At 39.3% G+C, this 21093-nt stretch overlaps 1 long non-coding RNA gene across 1 annotated transcript in view; it reads left to right on the forward strand.

Moving 5' to 3' along the window:
* The window catches only part of LOC138742439 (uncharacterized), a 272459-nt gene that overhangs the window by 84797 nt on the left and 166569 nt on the right, over positions 1 to 21093 (forward strand). The window contains exon 3 of the long non-coding RNA XR_011344165.1: positions 7503 to 7639. This is a non-coding gene — a long non-coding RNA (uncharacterized lncRNA). The remainder of the gene's footprint in view (positions 1 to 7502; positions 7640 to 21093) is intronic.

Consider the following 21093-nt stretch of genomic DNA (forward strand, 5'->3'; position numbering starts at 1 on the left):
TGGTTGGTAACATCAACTGCATCATTGAAGCGGCTGGAAGATCCGGTGGTGCTGATAGCAGATTAGACAGCTTTCCCAGACTCCTGATGAAGACAGTAAAGGATACATAGCTGTGGAATGCCTCAACAACCCTGCAGGTGGAGCATAGCCACAACCAATCCTGCCGAGTTCAGACTGCTCAACCTGGTCTTTGTGTCAAAGGCTGTTGTGATCAGAACCACTGATATCACGCCAGTGTTTTCTCTGACCAATGCCTCTTTTGCACTTCCTGTCACCTACAGGAGGACCAGAAGGGGGCACGGAAACATGGAAGCTGAATGTGAAGTTGTTGATCCCAAAAAATGTAGAGGAACTAAAGAAGGAGTACGCTGGTTGGAGAACCATGAACCCATTCTTTGACTGCCCAGTGATCTGGCAGGAAGCATCCAAGGAGAACATCAAGAGGTTCTTTATCCTCAAAGGTATTCGGAGAATAAGATAGATGCAGAGGGAAATGAGCCATTTCTTGACTGACCTGCGGCAACTCCTCCTTCTGCAGTCAAGAAGGTTGTATATGAGAGAAGAACTGCTGAAAGGTGAAAACCCGGAAAGCCGTGCTATTCATCTCAGAGTTTTCCAAGATTATCTTCCAATCCAGACTCCACACAGTGGAACAGGATGAGATGTGATGATACCTCAGCCACATCCTCACAGATGGGCGTACAGAGGATCAGCAGATTCTTTTATGCTGAACTGTACAACATGAAGACTACAGACAGAATGGCCTCCCAAAACCTCTTGTCCTCTAACATGGAGGTCTTACACAAAGTAATTAGGAAAGTCTGGACCAGCTAATTAATCTAGGGAGCTGACACACTCCATCCATTCCTTTGGGTCGAATAAGACTCCTGGCTTACCAGCTGAGTTATATAAGGGCCTGAATCTGCTAGAAGTATACAATGCTATACTCTTGGCAGGCAACATGTCGGTCTCCATGAGGAAGGGCAGCATTATCCTCACCTTCAAACAGAAGAGGGAGAAGGAAGTTATTAGGAATTAGAGACCCAAATCATTGTTAAACGTTGACTACAAGATCCTGTACAAGGCCATCGCCAATTGAGACAAGTCTACCCTGAAGCAGGTAATCAACCCAGACCAAACCTGCAGGAAGATCTCTGTAAACCTTGTGCTGCTCAGGGATACCATCACCTACTTGCAGGACAGTGGAGGGGATACCTGCCTGGTCAGCTTAGATCAGGAGAAGGTCTTCCATCGAATATTGCACACATACATGATGAACATGTTGTCCAAAATAGGCTTTAGGGAGGGAAATCAGGATTGGATTAAATTGCTCTACATGGACATCTACAACGCAGTCCAAATCATTGGGTGTGAAACAGATAGCTTTGCCATCAAATCTGGAGTACGGCAAGGTTGCCTTCTCTCTCCAGTTCTATTTGTAAGGGCATAAGAGGAGTGATGTTGCCAGGCAGTGAGAAACTCAGACCAAGGCCTCCCTGAACATGGACAACATCACTGTCTTTTGTTCAAATATATGATCAGTCTACAAATTGATCAGCATCTGTGGCCAGTTGGAATCAGCATCAGGAGCAAGGGTAAACCAGAACAAAAGCAAGGCAATGCTCTTCAGTAATTGGTCTAGCTGTCCATCGTTCCCTTCACTGTCAGATCTGACTACCTGAAGATGTTGGGGATTTGGTTTGGAGGGGCTGAGGCATGCAACAAAAATTAGTTGGAGTGGATCGCAAAAGTCCTTCAGAAATTGGGTCTGTGGACGTGGCACTCCCTCTTGATTATGGGGAAAAACCTAGTCATCAGGTGTGAGGTGCCCTTGGGACTGCTGTACGAGGTGTACGTGTGGCGTATTCCCACACCTCTGCCCTGACAGTCACCAGAGCTGTTTTCTGGTTCATATGGGAAACAAGATGGAAAAGGTGTGAAGGGTCATCATGTACAAGTCGCAAGACAATATGGGAAAGAGCTTACCCACCATGGCCCTCATCCTGATGACCATCATCGTGAGTGGCTGCATCAGGCTGTTTGTGGAACCACAGTACAAGGGCACCAAGTGCCTCAATGTCCTTGGGTTCTACTTGTCTAAGGTGTTGTGAAGGATGGGCCTGGATCAAGCAATAACCTAACTGGCTGGACTTTGCCACACCAACTAGCCTTCATGGAAAAGTTTTTCTAGATGAACACCTTTGACCATAAGGCCATCAGGCAGTGGTCATCACTGAATGTCCTATAGTCACTGAGAGACAGGAATTTATGGATCTGGTGGGGTTTTTCCATGAGCAGACCATCCTTTGTTATCTGGTGGAATGCCTAATTGCCAGGGCTCACAAACAAGCACCAGGACTTGGCCTGGCTGATGTTGAGCCCTCCTAGTAAGATCCTTCCTGTATGACTGGAACATCACCCACCACAAATGTTATCTGCGAGATGACTCCAGTAGAATGGAGACAGTTCCCTACCACTATACTGAATGCAGATTTTCAGTGTGTGTGGAGAAGGATGCATGAGTCCTTGTCATGGTTCATCCCCAGCTGCAGCGTGACAGATCTATGTACTGTTCTCAGGGACAGACACAGAGTCAGACATCCAGAACTACTGAAGACTATCAAGATGCACTTTGGTCTGCCTGAAAGCCATTGGTGAGGGAATGCTTCCAACTGGCACATTCCAGGCTACAGGATATATGTTGAGGGACACACTGAGCCTTGCTGCATCGAATGTGAGGGAACTGTGGGGAAGACCATAGCCAGAGTCCTCCCATTACAGGGCATTGAGGGACTGAGACCGAGGGGAAGTCCTTCAAACAACAGAAGGGGGAGAAGCGACATGGTGCCACAGTGGAGGTAATAGTGTAAATAGAATCAAAATTAACAATGCACAATAATGTAAGGGTAGGAACAGGCCCTGAATGGTTTTCCTTTTCTAAATAATTTATTGTGAATAAAGTCTATTTTTGGTAAAACAATTTTTGGGAATCAGTGGAAGGGCTATTATGTTAATCATTTTGGCCATAATTGTAAGGCAGGTTGAGGACAAACACAGAAACTACAGTAATGCTCCAGACACATGATCTTATCATATGCAATCACTTTTCAGATTAAAGCATACTCAGTACAATGCCCTCAAATACCTAAATGAGGAATGCCATGTTGAATGTAATTTATTTTTCTAAAGCCCTTTTTAAATAGAACTTTCAAGACAGCTTTCCTCTGGCTTTTATACACTCCAACTATCTGCATGAATGCAGAAAAGATGGATTGGTGGGGCCGTTCCGATTTGGGTTTCCTCTGCCAAGGGTGGTAGTATACACTCCACCTCCTATGTAAAAGGATTACCACTAAAAATCACTTGAAAATGATGTCAGAGCAGATTACGTGGAGCTGTCAGTATACAGACTCAGATTTCTCAGATCGCTTTTCTCTCTACCTGCAGCATATCCCCATTCCTCCACCTGCCGTATCTCTCACCATTTTAACATTAGTTTCACTCAAGACAAGTGAACCAACCTCATGTGGAAACTGAGTACTAGTTGGATGTGACAATGAGGCTTTCGACTGGGAGACTCATCACCGTGATGGAGTAATAATCATGTCAAGTGTAAAACTCACATCAAACTCCTTGTTTGTAAAAATCAAATGCAAATTTTCTACACTCTCCCTATAATACACTTTTACCACTGAGCTCACTTTATCTTCTTATTAACTTGTTCCATGAATATACTTTTGCGAAACTTTGTCAAAGTTGTAACTAATCAAAATGGACCAAACATACCATCAATAGTCTGAAGAAGTCCTCATTTCCCTAGCGCCAGTATTCACTATTATTATGCATTGCTTTATGTTACTCGATTGGGTTGTTCTCAGGAGGTACAGAGCAAGTATGTGGATTTAACATTTGTAGCAGCGAACGTACAGATTTTTAAACAAAATTTATAGTCTGGTTTGGTTTGTTTCTGTTGGCAATTAACTTTGCTGGAAAATCACTGTCCATTCTGATACTGAGTGTGGATCCCAATCAAATAGAGGGAAGTAGATGCTTAAATACCATGATTTATTTGTTGATTGAGAAGCAAAATGAAACAAATACAGTAAAAAAAATTATATATTTGTGCTCTATTTGAAAAATCTGCAACAAAGCAGATATGTCCCTCACAGTAGAGGGCGGTGCTGCTGTACTACACATCCTGTCTCTTTTGCCCTGGGAAGCTGGCTCACTCATTTCTGCTATGTAAAAGGACTGAGCGATGTAACAATTAATCTTTCAGCATGAACACTGACTGAATCCACTTTTTTTCCCCTTTTACACACAACGTGAGTAGGGCAATAACTTCGGTTTTCTATGTAAAAAACACTTAAATTGGTTTTCCAAGCAAAGCCAACTCAGATGTATAATGTGTAAAGTGTCAAGTGTGCACTCTCTAACCAATGATACAGACCAGATTTTTGTTATAGTATCTGAAGCATACAGATTTTTTTTTAAATCCAGAAAGATTGGGCAGGGGTGATATTCAGCATAAATTAAGCTAATGTTAAGATATCACATTAAAAGCCAAATCTTAATGTAGCTAACTTGCAATTTTTAAGTAAATGGTTGCCATTTCATCTTGACAGAATCCTGGTCTTGTAGAAGTTTCCAATAAAAGTCTTCACATGTGTAATCATGACGTTGTTGTGTCCCTCTTTGAAACTGAGTAAGTTGGTCTTTCCAAATGTTATAAAATGGAATCTCCCTCTCCCTCCAACCACCTCCCCACATTGACATGATCAACCAGGATCGTTGTCTGAAGATGGCGTGCAAAATAATTGTGAACCTCTACCATTTTTCCATCCATCTTTCAGCTGCTCCCATCAGAAAAAAAACCATTCAGGGGTATCAGAGCCAGCACCACCAGGCTGAGGAACAGCTTCTTCCCTTGGGCGGTGAGAATGCTCAGCGACCAAACTCTTACTATCCATGACTCTCATTGTTCATGAAACAATATTTATTTATTTATATGAATACTTGTCCTGCATATGTATTGTTTGTCTGGTTGTGTATTTTGCACCGAGGACTGGAGAGCACTGTTTCATCAGGTTATAGTTATGCAATCAGATGACAATAAACTTTCTTTTTGGCTGTTGGTGACTTTTTAAAATATTTTATTTATAATTTTTAAATCGTATAACATCAATTAAAATATATTCAGACAGAGAGCATATAATTAAATTAAAAAAGCACCTCCCTCTCCATCCCCACTATCACCCTCCCTCCTCTCTCTTCTACCCACTAAGAAAGAAGAAAGGAGATCATCATTTGAAAAAAAAAATTCAATTATTTCGCTGTGAAAACTTAGACACTACACCAGAACGGATTGAGAGATTAAATCTTCAAACCAAGAATTTTTAGGTATGGGCCCAATATTTTTACAAAAAAATTGTATTTATCCCTCAAATTATACATTATCTTTTTAAGAGGAATACAGGATTTCATTTCAGTATGCCATCTTTGCATTCCTAAAACCAATTCAGATTTACAGGTAATGGCCAAATATTTTTTTAGAAACAGTCAAAGCTTATCGTAGAAATTCAATTTGATACATAGTCAATCTTAATCCTAAGACAATTGACTTAATGTCCCCTAATAAAAATAAAATTGGATCAAGTGGAAGACTCACTTATAACACTTTTTTCCAAAAATAATGTAACTTGTATCCAAAAAGTCTTAACCTTAGAACAGGTCCAAATCAAATGAAAAAAAGTGCCCATCTCTTCACCACATCTAAAACACAGATACAAGAAAACTAAATTAAATTTCTTTAATTTTTGAAGGGTTAAATATAGTTGATGTAGAAAATTATATTGTACTAATCTATATCTTATATTTATAACCTTAGTCATACTATCTTGACATAAATTTCCCCAAACATTTTCATCTATCTTCCTGTTTGTCAAATTCCATTTTAATTTTAATTTATGAACATTTGACATAGACATTTTATTTTGTAAAACTTATACATTTCAGAAATAAACTTATTTGTTTCTTCTTTAGTAACTAATAATTCCAAAGCAGATTGTCTAGGTAATTTTAAACTGTGGCCTAATTTTTCCAATAAAAATTTTTTTACCTGATAATAGCAAAAAAAGTTATTACTAAGAACTTGAAAATTTTCCTTCATCTGATTAAAAGATACAAACTTCCCTGCTTCAAAACAACCTTTAACTTTTTGATTAAATATCTTCAAAAACTGATTATTAACAGTGAAAGGATAAAAAATATATTTTGATATAAAGTCATTCCTTTCCCACCTATCTTATAATCAATTTTATTCCATATTTCAATTAAATGCTTCAATATTGATGGGTCTCTGGTGATTAGGAATTTTGAATTCCATTTATAAATAAATTCTGACATAAATTTCTCATCAATTTTATCTAACTTTATACTTGCTCAAATTGAAGGTTTATTTAAATCAAACATTTCATTAATAAATTTAAATTGTGCAGTTTTATAATAATTCTGAAAATGTGGAAGTTGTAAACCACCTTATTCAAATTTACAAGTTCATTTTCCCTTTCCATAAAAAAATACTTACAATTGATTTAAGATCTTTAAAAAAATTGAGATATTGAACAAGGAATAGATTGAAACAAATATTGAATCCTTGGAAAAAACATTCATTTTAATACAGTTAACTCTACCTATTAAAGTAATAGGTAAGTCATTCCATCTATTTAAATCATCTTTAATTTTATTAAATTGCGATACATAATTTAACTTAGACAAATTATCTAAATTTTTTATCAGTTCTAATACCTAAATATTTAATTTGATTTTGTGTCCACTTAAATTGAGCTACTTGTATACATTGATCATAATCTCGTTCAACTAATGGCATAACTTTACTTTTATCCCAATTAATTTTGTAGCCAGGTATTTCCCCCATAATCGTGTAATTTTTTTATATAAAGAAATTAAAGAATTTTCAGGATCTGTTATATAAATCAATACATCATCTACAAGCATACTAATCTTATATTCCTCCTTATTAACTTTAATTCCTTTAATACTAAAATCTTGCCTTATTCATTGTGCTAATGGTTCAATTGTCAAAACAAATAATCCAGGAGATAAAGGACATCCTTGTCTATCTGATCTAGTTAATGAAAAAGAAGAGACTTGTCCGTTAGTAACTACTCTAGCCAAAGAATTTCTATATAATGCTTTAATCCAAGATGACAATAAACTTGATTTGACTTGATATATTAATCAAGTATTATTCATCAGTCCAAATTGTATCCAAAGATTTAAAACTGTTTTCTGCACTTTTCTGGGATTTTACCACTTCAAGAGTCTTTTCATAGAAAATAAATTCATATTGATTATGAGTCTGTAAATAGTGGACATTGAATAAATAAATAATATTTATGACATTTAGTTGAGAATTGTTAATATTACATTATTTTCAGTTTTTATTCTATTGATAAGGATGAAAATTATTTTCTTGTCAGATGTCACCTCTGAAAGCTTCACCCACATCATCTCCACAGATCATGTATATCCAGATGAAATCAATAAGGAGACAGGAGCCAGTCATATAGTGACCAAGACCTACAATACAAAACTACCTATGACTTCTCATTTCAAGGTAAATTCAAACAATATTTTCCATAACTAATATTTAGCATGGTTCCTTGTAATTGTTAGTTCCCATTGAAATTATTTTTTTTGCTGCAGGCCCAAACTATGCAGGTTGATCAAGTGGATTAATTATTGTAAATGTAGATAATGGCTGTTCTGTGAGCAGTAACAATATCCATTGCCTCAATAACCATTGTCATTTAGAAATGTTGTAATGGTCATCAAATGTGCACAAAAATTAGATTTATGAGCTGATGAGATAAAACAATATCTGTACAATTATACAATGCATATCCAGATGGTGCTAAATTTACAACCTACGCCAGTTACGTCCACCCGCACAAATGATGAAATTTTAAAAAATATACTGTACATATGCTGAGATTCTTCATTAAAGGTTCGTTTGTTTAATTTTTTTTTAATTGCTTTACTATCTCATTAAGACATGAGAATCCGACTTACGTCAAATCTGAGTTATGACTAATCCTTCATCCCAATTATGGTTGTAAGTTGAGGACTACCTATAAAATATATTAATACATTATATGCATGCTAAGAAAACAGACCATTCTGTCAAATCAAATCCATAAATTATGTCTGTCATATGCATTTGATATTTTAGGTTAATGCAAGTGCTGATCATGAAAGAACAATCAAATATAGTTTTGGTTTAACAAAAACTAAATTGGTTTTATTCTGCTATTCATGGAAATCCCTGGATTATGCTAGTGTGTGCAGCTAAATTGGCTTTGGAGGAAGACTCATTGAACTCTTTTGGCCTATCTCCACCATGGTCCCCAATTTGCTACTTATCCTAATGTAAGAAGGCTTACTCAAGCACAATATTCACCAAGAGATTTTATCAATTTAAATTAAATGAGGAGCTGGTAGCTTCCTATTAGCATAGTCAAACATTGATTGCTTTCTACTCCTATGTGCAAGACTTTATGGGCCATGGAGAATGCAATATTTCTGGAAAGTTCACATGAACTCCACATCCTCTGAAAGTCTGTATTAGGTTATTTGTTTTCCTCTAAGAAACTGGCACTGCATGGGGGACTGGAAGATGTATGAAAAGTGGACATGGAGACATCATCATTGTCTGCTACATTGGCATGAACCTTGTTAACCAAAGACAGTAGCTAGTGCCAGAGGAAGAGGAGCATAGGGACCCAGGGTCTGGTAACTGTGTTGTGAAGCTGTGAGAGTAGAGAGGACAGGAGATTGAATACAATTACTAGAGGTTGTCCTAACCCAGGGTATCAACTCTTTGGAAGAAAACATCTCTTATTATCGAATTGCGAGCAAGTGTGAGTTCAAGGGTGTTCAGGTGATAGGTACAACAATGAGAACAATTCTTGCCCGTAAAAGCAGCTTTGCTGCTGCTTCAAATCCAGGAGGAGAAGGAGAATACAGATCCTTCTTCTAGTGCTCCTCTGCAGGCTCCTACAGCCTGATCATCACAGCCGATGGAATCATAATCAAAATCTATTGTCATAAATAAGTCACAAAATTAGTTGTTTTGCAGTAGAATCACAGTGCAAACATTCATATAAACCACCTTACAAAAGTAAATTAAAAATAGTGCATGAAAAGTCAAAGTCGAGTAAGGCAATGTCTTTGGTTCATTGATTATTCAGGAAAATGATGGCAGCAGGGAAGAAGCTGTCCTTGTACTGCTGAATGTTTGTCTTTAGGCTCCTGTACCTTTTTCCTGATGGTAGCAGAGTGAAGAGGGCATGGCTGGGTGGTGAGGGTCCTTGAAGATAGACACTGCTTTCTCAAGACAGTGCTTCTTGTAGATGTCCTCAATTGAGTAAATTCTGGTACCTGTGATGTCACAGACTGAGTTAGCAATTTTCTGGAGTTTTTTTCTTGTCCTGGGCATTGGCACCTCTGTACCAGACAGTGATGCAACCAGTCAGAAAGCTCTCCACGGTATGCCTGTAGAAAGTTTTGAGTCTTCGGTGACATACTAAATCTCTTCAAACACGTTAATGGCAAGCCGCCTTCTTGATTGCATCGACATGGAGGCTCCAGGACAGATCGTCGGAAATATTGATATCCAGAAATTATAAGTTCTTGACCCTATCCACTACTGAGCCCTCGATGAGGACTGGGTTGTGTTCTCTTGACTTCCTCCTGAAGTCCACAATCAGCTCCTTGTTTTAGCTAACATTAAGTGCAAGGTTGTTAGTGTGACTCCACTCAATGAGCTGATCTATCTCCCTCCTGTACGCATCGTCATTGCTGTTTCTGATTCTGCTGACAACCGTGGTGTCTTCGGAAAATTTGTAGATGGCATTAGAATTGTGCCTGGCTATACAGTCAGGGTGTATAGTGAGTAGAACAATGGGCTAAGCATGTATCCTTGAGATGTGCCTGTGTTGATTGTCAATGAGGAGGAGATATTGTCTTCAATTCGTACTGATTGTGAACAGAGTGTACAGGCTTGAATTGGTTGTAAAACAAGTTTTGTCAAAGATGGTGCTCAGCAGTCCAGACCATAAGGCCCAGACCAGAGCCAGAAAACAACCCCTATAGAGAAAGAGAACCCAGGAGAGGAGTTGACTAGGTTTGAGACTACAGCAGAGACCAGCAAGGGGTAGCAGCTGAAGAACTTGCACCAAGTTGCATCCTGCTGAAGACTTGATCATGGGAATGAGGATCAGGACTGGGATTCATGAGAGTGCCAATGGTGAGCAGGTCTTCTGAAAGGCTTTGAGTGCTGACAGCTTCCAAATTGAACCAGAGGATGAGGAGGGTGCTTGGATTCCTGGAGCTCTAGTTCACCACAGGAATGGTTGGGAAACCATACAGCTACTGATCTTAAAGAAGTGCAGGAGGTGGGTGGGATCCACAAAAACTCTGTTTTTGAAGCACTCTTTTGCTTCTTTGTTTCTCTACTTGATAGCGGTGTTGGACTAGTGGCACAGTTTTGTGTGCCTTTACAGGCCAAACAATAGAGAACAAATTTTGTTCATTTTTTGCTTGTGAAAGGCACCTTGAGCCTTGCTTGCTCTGCCTGCAGAATCCATGCTGGTGTGATTGATCCCTGCAGAATTTAGTATATAATTTGCATTTCAACATTACTGCTGTCCTGAGACTATACAAAAATAAAGTAAATCAAATGATACAACTAATAAAAATATCATTACATTTTAGACTGAGATTATTCACAGCCTTGTGGTGGGCTTCATTGCCCCAATGTTGTGACACAGTGCCCTCTGTGCAGCTCCATCCCTGCGGCTGGAAAGCAGCTTCTTTTACTTTGAGTCTGCTTTTGTCCTGAATGGTCCTTCAGATTAAGGCCCAAGGCCAACTCAACGAGTGACTGGCTGTTGGGCATGTGTGAGTATGTGCCAAGGGGCTATGAGGAGCTCAATTTGTCTATCATAAGGGGGAACATCAATGTCAAATCCCTGCCACCAGACAAATTGACCGCCTTGTAGACCCTCAGTGACATGCTCACAAATACACCATGAGGAGGCTGGTTGGCTCAATCTTATTCTTCTGTTGGATCCCTGACTAACCAGGCACCTCATACCATATGGTTCCAATTTAGCTAATGACATCATAATGTATGTCACAGAGGGGGAATGATAGTCTATCTAATGAACCATGACACCCTATCCCAAAGCAGAAAGCTCTAAATTTCATTTCTTACCCACTGTACTTGATAGTGAGGATGTTCAAAGCTATTTAGTTGTCAGAAATCCATTGAATTAATTTTTAAACAATCTCTCTAATTCACAAGATCAGATTCTGAATACTTCAGAAAAAGCTCAGGGCTTGCATTTTGTTTTGCATAAAATGCTCTGTCCGTCTGAAAGCAAAGCTCACAAACAAATCATAATAATCATACAAAATAATATATTGGAATAAAATATTGAATTAACTCAAGCAGAAAGTATTATATTGATATCCTTAAGATTTATAATGCTTTCTCAGGGAGTAGGAAGAGCTTTACTTTTCTGGGATTTTTAAATTTTTAATGGAAACATCTGCATTTAGCTCTTTATATTGTTGGCAAATTAAGCTAATAAATTAAACACAAATCTATTTGTGATCCAGAGCAGTCTAAGGATTGTTCTATTCAACAGAAAATGAAATTGGTCTTCCAAATGTTCTAAAAATATATTTTAATGGAGAAACTAATCACATATATTCCACCTGCTATTTTAAGCAATTTCAGATTTTTTTAAAAATCTGAAAGTTGGGAAACACAAGTCATAATCCTGGATACATAATGCGAGTACAGAAAGTTCCCAGGTTATGAACGAGATCCGTTCTATGCATATAAAACTACTGGAGTCAATTTCTTGAAGTAGGCAACAAGGGAGGTTTGTACAGAGCCTTTCTTTTTCTCATCATAAATGGCGTAGCAGTTGAGGCCCTCGCTAACTGTATGGCAAACTTTGGTGAACCTCTATTAAGATCTTGTTCCTCTAACTTTGCCATCCCTGCTTCAATGAGGTGAAAGGCTTCAGCTAAGTCTTTTGTCAAAAACATTTTTGGTTCTGGTGTTTGTAGGTCCCAATCTTCTTCCTCCAATGCTATCTTGTACTTACTGCTCTAGTTCCATAAACCCTTCATTGATTATTTCTTCAGCATGGGAGTCGAGTAACTCTACAACATAATTTTCACTGATGTCTGACTACAGTTGATTACCAATATCAACCACAGCTTGCCTGGCTTCAGCTATGATGTCAGCTGTAAACCCCTGAAAACAATGTGCGAATTGGGGGCACAATTTGTTCCGCACTCCTTTCATATTTGATTGTTTCACTTCATCTCAAGAATATGTAATATTTTTGCTGGCATCGTAGATGTTATGATTCCTCCAGAACTCCCTTAAGCTCATCACATCCTCTTGGGTAGCCCTGACTGCTTGTGAGGCAGTCTGCCGTAAATAATAGGCCTTAAAGGAGGCTTTAACTCCCTGATCCAATTTATTTTCAATTGTGATCATTTTCCTTTTATTTGATGCATCACCAGCACTTGCATCAGATTTATGCTTTAGAGGCAGAGTTACAAGGGTAAATAAGAGAAAAATTTAAGCCAAGTACAAAGTTATACACTCAACACTGTGTTAATGGCAACGTGATCTGACTTAAAATGACAGATGGCATTCTCCTTCCTCGAGCCAACAAAATGCCGAAGCCATGCATAGTCCATTCGTAAGTACAAGAGAGTTATGGGCATGAATTCAATATTGTTAGGGTGCTTAACTCTTGCGCGTGCGCCAACCTAACTCCAATAAACGAACCCTCCGTGCATGTGTCAACCAAAGACTCATACATGCACACAGGAATCAAGATGGCTGTACCCAGCCTATAGACCTCAAGACACTGACTAACAAGGTAACCATGGACCAAAATATGGAAAGATTCACCAAAGTTGATTGACAAATTCAGGAAACTTTAAGTTGTAATTGTGAAATCTACATTGCAAAAAGATGTGATTAAAAAGTTAGCACTCAGACTTGAGTACTCCATGTGCATGGGCAAAATTGTGACTTACATCCATTTTGAGATATGACTGATCCTTCAGTCTTATTATGTGTGTGTGTGTGTGTGTGTGTGTGTGTGTGTGTGTGTGTGTGTGTGTGTGTGTGTGTGTGTGTGTGTGTGTGTGTGTGTGTGTGTATTAAATTTCAGATTTATAGATACATCACATGATGTGGTAGAGGTGGAAAGCAGAGACTCGCCTCTCCTGGAGAATTGATAAAAAAAGAAAAAGAAAAACAATGTTTAACAATTCAATTTTAATGAAAGCATTCTTTTAAACCTTATCAGAATGTCACCAAAAAAAACCTGTGACAATGACCTCTGAAGACCAATGGGTCGAAGACGGAAGTCAGGAGCAGAGGCCTGCTAGAAGAAGGAAACCTGGGGCTGAGGCTTGGTCCAGCCCCCATGTAAATGATTTGCCTGCTGGGGCAAGCTGTAGTGTATCTTCGCTGTGAAAATGCACAGACGCCGCTGAAGATGAGTTTGCGCGCATACACACAGGCAGACACATGCGCGAATCAAAGAGGTCAAGGTTGCTAGCACTGTCTGACCTAGAGGAAGAAGAAGAGGATTGTGACGATGATAGCATGGAGAGTGAAGAATATCATACAAGTTTGGAAGAAGAAGACAAACAACAAACTATTAGAGCACCCGGTTCAGATAAAGAAAAGGAGCATGAACTATACCATTGAAGATGTAATGAAGGCTTTGGATAAGAAAGAAAAATAGACAAATAAAAAACTTAATAACATTTAATCAGTTGTAATTCAATTGCAAGGAGCTTTTGGAAGCCTGACTGATAGAATAAAGGACGTGAAGGAGTTGGAGGTGCGGTGAGTGATTGACTGGTTGGTACAAGTATTGGTGGGACTGTTTAAAAATGGTTTGGAGGGTAAAGGGTTAAGTTGAGTGTTGATTAATTGGGTAATTGGGTTAATTGGCATGGACCAATAAAAGGAAGGGTAGCTAACAGAGCAGCGAGTGATGTGTAATTCAGTGAAGGAGTAGTGCTTTGGTGAGCAGAGGTTGAGGAAATAACTTGCTAGCTACCATCCAGAGAGGTAAGGCCAGGTGAGTTAGTTTAATTGTTTAACTACATTTAAATAATGGAGTCATTTAGATATCATTTAAATAAATGGCTCTGGTTGTGGGGAATTTGGGTCAGTGTAGTTGTCCCAAATGAATACTCCCGCAAAAGGTGCATTCAGCTGCAACTTCTTACAACCTGAGTTGGGGAACTGGAGCTGGGTAAACTGGAGATCTTGATGGAGGTATTTGTAGACAGGAATTTTAGTCATTCCTAAAATTCAGGAGGTAGATAGCTGGGTGACTGCCAGGAGAGGGGAAGAGAGAAGTCATATAGTTGCAGAGCATCTCCTGTGGCTGTTCCCACCAACAATAGGTATACTGTTTTGGATACTATTGTTGAGATGACCTACTAGGGACAAGTTAAGGTGATGTCTCTGGCACAAAGGCTGCCCCCTCTTCAGAAAAGAAGGGTTGATGAGAGGAGAGCTATAGCGATTGGTGACTTGTTAGATGAGTGGGTAGAGGATTCTATGAATGAGATTGAGGCTCTTGGGTGGTATGTTACTTGTCAGGCACATCTCTTATAGGATTCTGGAGAGGGAGGGTGAACATCTGGGTGTTGTGGTCCATGTGGAGACCAATGACATAATTAAGAGTAGGGATGAGGTCTTGAAGGAATACAGGAAGTAAAGAAGAAATTGAAGAAAAAAAAACAAGACCTCAGTGGTGGTAATATTAGGATTGCTGCCTTTGCCATGTGCTAGAGAGGGTAGGGTCAGGAATTTGTGATTGAAGAGTTGGGGCAGGTGTTCAAATTTCTGGATCATTTGGATCTCTTCTGGGAGATTGGATATATATGTGCGGTTGAGAAAGTTGGGGGGAAAAAAGTCAAAAAAACAACAAAAAAGACAGGCAGGTGGAAAAAAAAGGATAAATTTTCTCTTCAATAGAAAGACAGCTGAATTGGTAAAAAGATCTTTAGTTTAAGAGTATTGTACTTGAATGCATGGAGCATTAGGAATAAATTAGAGAACCTGATTGGGTAGTTGCACATTGAAAGATAGAACATTGTGGCTATCTCTGAGACATGGCTTAATGATGAATATGATTGAGAGCTGAATGTTCAAGGGTACATTGTACAGGAAAGGTAGGTAGAGGAGGTGGCATGGACCTGATAGTAAATGATGATATTAAATCACTAGAAAGAAGGGACATATGGTTAGATTGGGTAGAATCCATATGGGTTGAGTTAAGAAATGGCAAGGGTAAAAGGACCCTATTGGCAGTTGTATACAGGCCCCCAAACAGCAGCTGGGAAGTTGTCTGAGTTACAGCTGGAAATAGAAAAAATGTCAGAAGTAAATGTCAAAATAATTATGGGGATTTTAAAATGTAAGGGGATTGGACTAATCAGGAAGGTACTGGATCTCAGGAGAGAGGTTTGTAGAATGGCAAAGGTATGGCTTTTTGGAACAGCTTATTGATGATTCCCACAGGGGATCAGTGGTTTTGGATTAGGTGATGTGTAATGAACAGGAGGTGATTAGGAAATTAAAGGTAATGGAACCCTTGGGAAGTAATGATTAAAACATGATTGAGTTCAATTTCAAATTTGAAAAGGAAAAAGCTGATATCAGTGTGTCATTATTTCAGTGAAACAAAGGAAATTACAGAGCTACGAAAGAGAGTTGACTCGAAGATTAGCTAGATAGAGAAGATGGCAGGGCAGAATTGGAAGATATTTCAACGAAAAATAGTGTAGAACAGATTTTTCCAAAAAAAGAACATTATGAATGGAAAAAAAAATGACACAAATGTGGCTAACAAGAGTTTAAGGCTAAAATAAAAAGCAAAAGGAAGCAAAAATTAGTGGGAGAACAGGACTGGGAAGTTTTTTCCAAAAAAAAACTTGCAGAAAGACAAAGTCATTATGAAAGAAAATATGAATTGTGAAAGGAAGTTGGCAAATAACATACAAAAGGATTGTTTTTAAATATGAAAAATATAAGAGAAACATGAGTAGCTATAGGACTGATGGAAAATAATGCTGGAGAAATTATAATGGGTAACAAAAGTATGGCAGAGAAACTAAATGAGTTTTTCCTCAGTCTTCACTGAGGAAGACCATAGCAATATACTTGATAGTAAGGGGTCTCAGGGAATAAAGCAAATACAGTCAGGATTACTAGTTGGGGACTCATTAGTCAGAGGGACAGATAGGAGGTTTGTGGGAAGAGATAGGGGATCCAAGTTGGTATGTTGCCTCCCTGGTGCCAGGGTCAGGGATATCTCTGATCGAGTACATAGCATTCTGCAAGGGGAAGGAGAACAGCCAGAAGTCGTGGTCCATGTGGGGACCAATGACTTAGTTAGAAGTGGGGATGAGGTCCTGAAACAGGATTATGTAGAATTAGGTAGGAAGTTAAAAAACAGGACCTCCAAGGTATTGATTGGGATACCCATACGGTTAGAGGGCTGGATGGGCTGGAGTTCGTTAAATGTGTTCAGGATTGTTTTCTAAATCAGTTAATGGAAGAACTGACTCGGGATGGTGTAATACTGGATCTCCTGTTAGGGAATGAGCTAGATCAGGTAGCGGACATTAATGTTGGAGAACCAATTGGGTCTAGTGACCATAATTCTGTTAGTTTTGGGGTAGTTTTAAGGAAGAGCAAGGAGAGGCCTAAAGTTGAGGTTCTGGATTGGAAAAGAGCAAATTTTGCAGGAATAAGAAGGGATTTGGGGAGTATTGAGTGGGACAGGATATTTTCAGGTAAGGATGTTAATGAAAAATGGAGGATATTCAAAAAAGAAATTGAGGGTATTCCCTAGGACACTCAGGGAGGCTAGTGGACAGTTAGTGGGGCCATTAACAGAGATATTTAGGATGTCACTGGCCACGGGGGTGGTACCAAAGGATTGGAGGGTGGCGCATGTGGTTCCTCTGTTTAAGAAAGGGTCCAAATGCAAACCTGGGAATTATAGGCCTGTAAGTCTGACGTCTGTGGTGGGCAAGTTGATGGAAAGTGTTCTGAGGGATGCTATTTACAAATTTTTGGAGGTACAGGGATTGATAGGGAGTAATCAGCATGGTTTTGTCAGGGGTAGATCATGCTTGACAAACCTGATTGAGTTCTTTGAGGGGGTTACAAAAAGGTTGATGAAGGGAAAGCTGTGGACGTTGTCTATTTGGACTTTAGTAAAGCTTTTGACAAAGTTCCCCACAGGAGGTTAGGAAAAAAGGTGGAGGCATTAGGTATAAATAAGGAGGTAGTGAAATGGATTCAGCAGTGGTTGGATGGAAGGTGTCAGAGAGTAGTGGTAGAAAATTGTTTGTCCAATTGGAGGCCGGTGACTAGTGGAGTTCCTCAGGGTTCGGTCCTGGGTCCACTATTATTTGTTATATATATTAACGATCTGGATGTAGGGGTAGAAAATTGGATAAGCAAGTTTGCGGATGACACAAAGATTGGTGGTGTTGTGGACAGTGAGGTAGATTACCGTAGATTAAAAGGTGATTTAGGAAGGCTGGAGGTGTGGGCTGAGAAATGGCTGATGGAATTTAATACAGATAAATGTGAGGTGCTGCATTTTGGAAAGGCAAATTTAAATAGGTCATATACATTGAATGGTAGACAATTGAGGAGTGCAGAGCAACAAAGGGATCTAGGAGTTATGGTAAATAGTACCCTCAAGGCTGATACTCAGGTAGATGGTGTGGTGAAGAAGGCATTTGGAATGTTGGACTTCATAAATTGGAGTATTGAATTCAAGAGTAGGGAGGTTATGATGAAATTGTACAAGGCATTGGTGAGGCCAAATTTGGAGTACTGTGTACAGTTTTGGTCACCAAATTATAGGAAAGATATAAACAAAATAGAGAGAGTGCAGAGAAGGTTCACGAGAATGTTAACAGGATTTCAGGGTCTGAGTTACAGGGAAAGGTTGTACAGACTGGGGCTTTTTTCTCTGGAGCGTAGAAGATTGAGAGGGGACTTGATAGAGGTGTTTAAGATTTTAAAAGGGACAGACAGAGTAAATGTGGATAGGCTTTTTCAATTAAGAGTGGGGGAGATTCAAACTAGAGGACATGATTTAAGATTGAAGGGGGAAAATTATAAGGGGAACATGAGGGGAAATTTCTTTATGCAGAGGGTGGTGGGGATGTGGAATGAGCTTCCGGCAGATGTGGTCGAGGTGGGATCATTGGTTACATTTAAGGAAAGACTGGATCGTTACATGGATGGGAGGGGACTAGAGGGGTATGGACTGGGTGCTGGTCAGTGGGACTAGGAGGGTGGGGATTTGCTACGGCATGGACTAGTAGGGCCGAACTGGCCTGTTCTGTGGTGTAAGTGGTTATATGGTTATAGTGCTTAATAAGCTGAATGGACTAAAAATAGATCGGTCTCCTGGACCATATGATGTGCACCCTTGGGCTCTGAAGGAGGTGACTTTAGAGATTGTGGAAGCATTAGAATTGACTTTGCAGAAATTAATAAACTCAGGCATGGTTCTGGAGGATTGGAAAGTCACAAATGTAGTTTGGCTTTTTTTAAGAAAAGAGGAAGGCATTAAAAAGGAAATTGTAGGCCTATTAGTCTGTCAATTGGGAAGTTATTGGAGTTGATCATCAAAGATGAGGTTATTAATTTCCTAGAGATGCATGGTATAATAGGTCCAAGATAACATGGTTTCATGAAAGGAACATCATGTATGACTAACCTATTGGAATTGTTTAAGGAAATATCAGGTAGGATGGACAAGGTAGAGGCTGTGGATGTGATGTTTTGGATTTTCAAAAGGCCTTTGATAACTTGCTGCATAAGAGATTGCTTAATAAGATGAGAGCCCATGGAATTACTGGAAACATTGGGTGGAACATTGGCTGATAGGCTGGAAGAAAAGGGAATAAAATGATAGTCTTCTGGTTGGTTGCCAGTTACTAGTGGTGTTCTGCTGGGTTTTTGTGTTGGGGCTATTTCTTTTTACAATGTATATTGATGATTTACATTGTGGCAAAGTTTGTAGATGACACCAAGATGGGTGGTGGAGTAGTATTATGGAGTCCAGAGGCCCCCCAAAACCAGCAGCAATAAATATGCACTACAACACAAGGTTATTTAAACAAAAGTAATTTTTAATTATATTTGAACAAGAAAACAGAATTAAACATTAACTTGTTACTTAACCTACTTAAACTATCTACCCCACTTAATCACCCCCCCCCCCTAAATCTAAGTGCAGGTGTGTCTAATGTATATTTAAGATTAGAAAAGTTCTTTGGATCACAATCCAATCTTGCTGGTTACAGGCAATTCTTGTACTGCGAACAGAAGTTAGCATCAACAAAGTTCACCAGTCTTTGGTGCTGAACAGGCAAGTGGTTACCACTCAGGAGGGCTCTTGCTGGTTTTCAGAGAGATTCCTTTTCCAAGAGATCTGCAACTGATTCCTTCTCAATCAGTCTTGCTGATGAAACTTTCCCCCTTCAGGGTTCTCCAGATGATCCTTTCTTTCAGGTCACCTTTCAGACCACCAGTCTTCTCCTTTGACCAGGCAGCCTTCCCAAATTTGCCAGCTTGTCCCTCTGGAACTGATTGCTGTGACTCATTCTCTCTCCCTCCCTCCCTGAGAGCAAAGCTGTTCAGTCTCTGCCTGCAAAAACTATGCACAGAATTTAACACTTGTGAATTTTCACCAGGCTCTGGTGTTTAAAGGTGAATGGTTACTGCTCAGGAAAGTTCTTGTTGGTTTAGAGAGATTTGTTGCCTATTGGAGGCACAAACTGATTTCTTCCAATCAATCACTTCAGTGTCTTGTCAAAGAAACTTGCCCCATGGTGTTTCCAAATGATGGCCTCTTCTTCCAGGTCACCAGAGTTCCTCTTGTAAGGACTACAAGGGGTTTCAACAGGATGAACTTGCAACCTGTCTTCAAAATTGAGTTTTCTACAAGCCTACCATGTTACAGCCTCAAAGTTACCGCAGAACTGATCACGTGTTCTTGCGCAATCCTGTTTGGCTTTTTATCTCTGTTTGTAAAAACCAGAACACTTCGCCAAAGCTTCAAAAATCAATCCTTGAAAGATCGTATCAGCACTTTGAGCCTGGACTGTTTCATTTGCATGTGCTTTGGAAAGAGTTTCCAAAGCAGTTTCATTGTCTTTACAAAATCACTGGTGCTTGAATGTCTAGCTTCAGCTCTTAAATGCTCTTGCATTTTAAATGACATGCATTTTGTTACTGTTTGTGAAGGGACCTACACTGAACCCCAAAAATCTCTCTTTTAAAGACATTTGTATAAAATATAACCCATAACACAGCTTGGCAGAGTGAGAAATGTACTGTTGTATATTTTGGAAGAGGAAATAAACAGGCAGTTTATTTGGATGGGGAGAAAATTCAAAATTGGGAAGTGCATGGTACCCATGTGTAAAACATGGGTACCATTTCCCTGCTGGAGTGAGATAGTGAAAATACTGTGAATACATTGTGTGTTTGTGTGTGTTTTGTTGTTGCCTAATTTACACTTCATTAACCTAAACCATTTTTTTTGAAGGGTGGGAACAAACCAGAGTCTCTGGAGAAAACTCCCACAGATGTGGGAGAATGTACAAACTCCTTACTGACTGAATTATTCAATCCCAGATCCAGTGCTCTACAGGTGTTGCACTAACTGCTGTGCCAACCAACTTCTCTCTCGTGCTGTCTCCACACACAGTACATTTCCCTTGTGCTGACCTCCATTCATCTTAGCCAGGTGTCAAAATATGAATTTACATTTTGCTATTACCATAAATTTAGTCTATACTGGATAAACTATCATTGTCAACACTAATTCTTGGCCTCTGTGTCTTTAAACAAGTGAATCCCCTGCAACCGCTGCAACCGTGTCTGCCTGTCCCGCATCGGACTTG

The sequence above is a fragment of the Narcine bancroftii genome, chromosome 9 (assembly GCF_036971445.1).
Source record: "Narcine bancroftii isolate sNarBan1 chromosome 9, sNarBan1.hap1, whole genome shotgun sequence".
Taxonomy (NCBI): domain Eukaryota; kingdom Metazoa; phylum Chordata; class Chondrichthyes; order Torpediniformes; family Narcinidae; genus Narcine; species Narcine bancroftii.